Source organism: Cynoglossus semilaevis, chromosome 14 (genome assembly GCF_000523025.1).
Source record: "Cynoglossus semilaevis isolate Cse_v1.0 chromosome 14, Cse_v1.0, whole genome shotgun sequence".
Classification (NCBI taxonomy): Eukaryota; Metazoa; Chordata; class Actinopteri; order Pleuronectiformes; family Cynoglossidae; genus Cynoglossus; species Cynoglossus semilaevis.
In genome coordinates this window covers 27,242,237-27,248,073 of record NC_024320.1, presented here as the reverse complement: position 1 = coordinate 27,248,073, position 5,837 = coordinate 27,242,237, and the positions used below count along the sequence as shown (strand labels likewise).

The 5,837-nt window shown below is 45.0% G+C and overlaps 1 long non-coding RNA gene across 1 annotated transcript in view; it reads right to left on the bottom strand.

The window, feature by feature from the left end:
- Window positions 1–15: 15 nt before the first annotated feature.
- LOC103390373 (uncharacterized) overlaps window positions 16–5,837 on the bottom strand; it is a 46,368-nt gene continuing 40,546 nt past the window's right edge. Inside the window, exon 3 of the long non-coding RNA XR_003051839.1 lies at window positions 16–146. This is a non-coding gene — a long non-coding RNA (uncharacterized LOC103390373). The remainder of the gene's footprint in view (window positions 147–5,837) is intronic.

Genomic DNA, 5,837 nt, shown 5'->3' with positions numbered 1-5,837 from the left:
AGGGCAGGAGGACGGGGCAGGAGGACGGGGCGGGAGGACGGGGCAGGAGGGTCTGAGTTTCTTACCTTGGACTGAGTCGGTCCTTGGTTTGATGTCCCGTGTTTGTCCAGATGATCCTGGGGTTGGCAGCAGCGCCCTCTACGGCCCTGACAGGGAGGAAACAGTAGAAGGTGAAGGTCCACAGATCTGGTCCATCTGATCTAAACCTGAGGTTCAGGTTCTTCCACAGACCTTTCCAGGATCCTGGTCCTGATCCTGGTACCAGGTACTAATGTTCCTGGTACCACGTAACACTAACCCTAATTAACCCCTTCATTACAACGTGAACAGATCATGACTGTACAGTATGTTAGAGCGTGACTGACACAGCGCCACATACAGGCCAGACACATGTACCACAGGGAGTGTTCAGGTGCAGATGTGACTGACACAGCGCCACATAGAGGCCAGACATATGTACCACAGGGAGTGTTCAGATGTGACACTACAATAGAACAAATTAACTAACCTTTACCTTTAACTCATCCAAGAAACACACACACACACACACACTCTTCCCACTGTGAGAAGGTCACAGAGGTTAGTCCTGCTGCTGCTGGAGAACAGATGTTACACACACACACACACACACACACACACAGCTAACAGAATTAGCGACATTAGTGTTTTCTCCGCACGCCGTTTCTTCTTAATTAAATTCTTCTAATTCGTCCTCGGCTGAATTAGCTTTTAGCGCTGAGGAACCGTTAGCTGCTAATAACAGAATTAAAGCCATAATTAGTGACACGATTACATAAGAATTACATTAGCGGCCTTAGCATTGGCCGCTAATTGTTTGTGTGAGTGAAGAGGACAGACGGCGGGTCAGAGTCACGTGACCTCCTACTGTCAGGTTAGTGCTGGAGATTTGATAACTGTGAGGTCGTGTGGCCACGCAGCTAATGAAACCTTCAACGCTTGTGATTCTAAAATGCTAACATCAATTTACCAACTAATTAAATATAAAAATGAGCTAAACGCTAACTTGAGGTTTAGCTAGAGAGGACAGCAAAAGTCAACAAAACTTGGCCAAACAAAAACAGCTAAAAGTTAGCCAACAGGACAGCTACTAAAATATAACTTGTTAATTTGAGTTAGAATCTTAAAAGTCAAAGCCTAGCTTAGCTACGCTAAAGTAGCAGAACAGTCAAAGCGTCCGCAGGACAAAAAGCTCAACGTTAAAATGACCCCGAGGTCAAATTCACTTCCTGCTTCAACATCAAACATCAAACCTTCATCAGAGCTGGTGTTGAGGTTCAACACAATCAAACTATTGTGTCATATTATATTAATGATTGAACATTGAGATGGTTTGGACATGTGCAGAGGAGGGACAGTGGATACATTGGTAGAAGAATGTTAGAGATGGAGCTACCAGGTAGGAGAAAGAGAGGAAGGTCAAAGAGGAGATATATGGATGCAGTGAGGGAGGACATGCAGATAGTTGGAGTCAGAGTAGGAGATGCAGAGAACAGGGACAGATGGAAATCAATCATTTGCTGTAGCAACTACTGAAAACAAGGGACAAAGCCGAAAGAAAAAGAAGAAGATTGAAAATTTTAAAAAATCTTCCTTTGTTTCCAACAGACCAAACCTCACAGAGAAAACCAGTGATTTTGGTTCATCAAGAGTTTTTTTTTTTTAGATTTCCTTTTGGTGACACGGTGTTACCACGGAGGACGGCAGGGCCGGACAAAATGGAGGAGTCGGGAGTCACACACTGTGGTGAACAAAGTCACATTAACCCTTAAACGTCCACAGTTGTGGTCAATTCATCATTAGTGTTCTCTCTCTCACACACACACACACAGACACACACACACGTACACACACGTGCAGCGAGCACACGCCCTGCGCCCACCTCCTCCACCTCCTCCACCTCCTCCCCGTGGATCCCTGAACCATTCATCACCGGGCGGCCGCTGACAGTGACGGATGGGTCAACCCGCCACTGGCACTCTGGCGGCCCGAGACTCGTACGGCGGCGGCTGCGGACTGACAGCTGGAGCAACATGTCAAGTGGTGGAGAGACTGCAGCCATTAATAACACAATTCACTGGGGGGGGGGTTAAATATCAGATCAAATATAGAATTAAACACTTTTAAGGTGGAATTTATTTGGTAAAAATTTCCCCCAAAAAGTTGTATTTTTCTAAAAAAAAAAAAAAATCCTAAGAGGCATTTTATTTACAACAAGCAAAATGAAGTTTATTTTTCATTTGTCAGTTAATGTTAATTAAAGTTTTTAATTTTTTAGTCCTAATTTTTGGCTCAGTTTTTTTTATAAACCATAGTTTTAAAAACAAAATGTGTTTTTGACCTTCTCCACTAAAGGTTGATTTTTTTTGTCCACTAAAACAAACTCACAAACACGTAACCTCACAGTGACTGTGATAATAATAATGACATTAAATACTCGTATTTAATGAGTATTTTCACACTGAGACTGATTTGTATTTTTATTAAATTAGTTGTTTTTAGATGCAGAAAAACGTTTTTTTTTTTGTTTTACAAAAATATTTTTGTTCACACTAAACCACAAACAGATTCAAAACAAAAATTATTTTTTCATGTTTATTTTCCCTGATAGAAAATTACCAGAACAGTTTTTTATTTTCTATAATGTCCAACGGTTATTGTCTAAATATTATTAATCATTTTTTTTTATTTTACTTCATTTTCTAATGGTGAACAACAACGATTTAACCAGAATACGAACAGGTAACAAGTGAATCCTGGTTCCTGTTCGCAGACACGCAGAGAGAATCTGTTTTAATAATGAAAAATAATAAATAAATAATAAATAAATAAGTACTTTAAAGTTCATTACATTTACATCTAATCCACATCAGACTGTGGTTTTCATAATAAAAAGACAGAAATGTTTCAGGCCTGTTTCAGTTTTTTTTTTTTTTTTTTTATGAAGCCGTCTTTGTAACAACAATAAAAACTCACAAAGTGTGACTTGTTGCTTGTTCACACCAGAAGACGAAGCCTTTCAGAATAAGAGTCTGACATCCTGTAATCGGAGCGATCTCTTTAACAGACTGCAGATCAGAGGTCAGAGGTCAGAGCTGCTCTCCTTTGAATCGCGGCTTTAATGTTTAATTGACTTTCACCTCTCCTTGTCCACTCCGCCGCCTCATGCAAAGCAGCAGCAACAGCGCCACCGTCCACAGTGTAAACCGTTTATTTCTGACATGATCCTTTAATCCAATTCTACACAGCAATCAAAGTTCCCTAAATAAGGCCCAGTGTGGGGGGGGGGGGCGGGGGAGAGGGGGAGCAGGGGGAGGGTCTTTAATGAGATTCCACAAAGCTGCAAATCAGGCCGTCCCACCATGCATCGAGGCTAATTCACTTAAAAATAATGCATTCCCAAAGACAATAGCTAAGGCTAGCCTCCGTCCTAGCAACAGCGGCGCTTCATCTTCAACCTTCAGAGGAAGAGCAGAAGTTTGGCCTTCGTCCCACTGAGGAACATCATCACGCGGCACAGAGTGATTAACTCGGATGTCCTCAGTGTCCCTGCACTCGGAGCACAGGTCCAGTCTCGGTCCCCCTTATTGTTAAGCTAATAAAACCACGCAACGGCTAATGCTAATTCGCTACTCGGTCAATGCAAAACATTCAAATGTTATTCAGGGATTTAGAGAGGATCAGTGAGTGTGAAAGTCACACCGAGTTAGACACAAATATCGATACATTAATACTGAACTGGCTCCACCAAAGGGGGGCGCTATAAGAGAGAGCAGCGGTACATGCTAAGAAAAAAACAAGAGCAGCGGTACATGCCAAGAAAAAAATTTTACCCAGCATTTTAAATACTTTTAAACTAGTAAATATTTGAATGTGAATTATTTTTCTGTTCAACATTTTAACTTTTGTTTTGTCCGAGAAAAATAAAGACGCTCTTTGTAAGAACCTCCGAGTCTCCGTGTCCTGATCCAGACCGCCTTAAAACGACGACACATTAATGAGACCACAGATGGAGGTTTTTCCGGCCGCCGATCACAGCAGGATTATGGGTAAATCGAATACCTAGCTCTGTTCAAAGCTAGCGAACATCAAGGCGACCTGGCGGCGGCGCGGAGGCGCGGCGGCTCAGACAGACACACCCCCGTGACACGGACAGAGATCAGACCACCTGTCAGATGAGTGGGCGGCGTGCTGCTTAACTAAAGCGCTGACTTTCTTTAACTAAACGCTGCCATCTGTTGAGTGGCCATTGTGTGCTGAGTAATGCAGCTGCCTCCTCCTCCTCCTCCTCCTCCTCCTCCTCCTCCTCCTCTTATTCTAATACTGTTACTAACCACTGATTTATTCATTGGCTTTACACAGTCCACTGTCCCCACCCCCAGCACACACCCCGACCTTTTCCCACTCCACACTCATCCTTTCACTGCTCGACAAGCCTCGTCCTCCCCTCAGACCTCCCAGCATCCAGCTGTCACTCAGGCTGCAGAGAAACACAGCACAAAGTCTGGGGTTTTTTTCAACATTTTAAATCAAAATCAATTTGAAGGAACCGATAAATCGAGGATAAAATGTTGGGGGATTTTTTTTGTTGAGCTTTTTCTTCATTATCACAGAGAAACAGGAATCATGGGTGATAAAAAAAAAAGAAATATTTATTTTCTGTTTGATTTAGCAGCTGCGCAGAAAAAAAAAACTGAGATCAGTCCGGTCTGTCCTCGAAGACGTCTCTGCTTCAAAGACTGTATAAAAGAACGGAGAAGAACTCAATAAGAAAAGACGGTTTTGGAAATGACGAGGTTTGTAAGTCATAAATAAATTAGCTCCAACTTTTTTTGATTAAATGAGTCGTAAAACGATTCACTGTCGTTATAAACTGGGATGGAACCAACAGTCCAGCCCATGTGGGTCGAACGTGGGCTTCATTTCATTGCTGGTGCTTTTGTCATTTCCATTCCCTCCTCGTGTCACACCAGGTCAGATGACCAGCGTGACATCACACCCTCGCCGCACCTTGACTGTCTCCGTCAGCCGACTCCCAGCAGGAGGCCGGTCGGACATCTTGTTTCTCTCCGTGAACCATTCGCTCTCCAGCGTCGGCCTCTTTGTGACTGATTTCACGCCACATTCACCGCTGCGTTGATCCCTGTGTTCCCGTGGCGACTGTGACAGCGGGGGCCTGACAGCCTGTCGTGTCCTCGCCGCGGCGCACCAGACAGATACCGCCAGTTAACGCCGCCGCCACCGCCGCCTGAGGGAAATATGGCCCGCTTTGTGACAACGGATTTAGGCGACGAGTTAGTCGCATCAACCACGGAGCTGTCAGCCCCGCGGAGCCGCGGCCCGGGCCAGGGTCACGCCCAGAAACCGCGGTGGGAATCACCCGTCAGGGAGAGTGAGGGGATAAACAGTGACCACCCACGCTCCTCCGCCTCCACCCCGGCCTCTCCGTCTCAGCTCGTCCTCGGCCGTCTGTCCGACCCTCCCTCAGCTGCTGTCGGCTTTGTCCGACCCTCACGTCCCGACACGTGAAGGTGCTCCTCCTGGTCTCTTCACTTTGAGGAGGAGACACGAGGATGAGGAGTGTCAGTCCGTCAGATGATGAAGTCAGAGCTGAGGCTCCACAGACTCCCTTTATGTCAAATGTGTTTCCCAAAGACTGGGTCGCGACCCTCAGGGGGGTCGCAATAGATTTTTTTTTTTTTTGGGGTCGTCTCGCATCGTGTTCCCAGGAGTTTACGAATAATGTTTACTGACTCGGGTCACGAAGGTTTGTGACTTTTAAAATATGGGTCCCCCGCAAAAAAAGTTCGGGCAACACT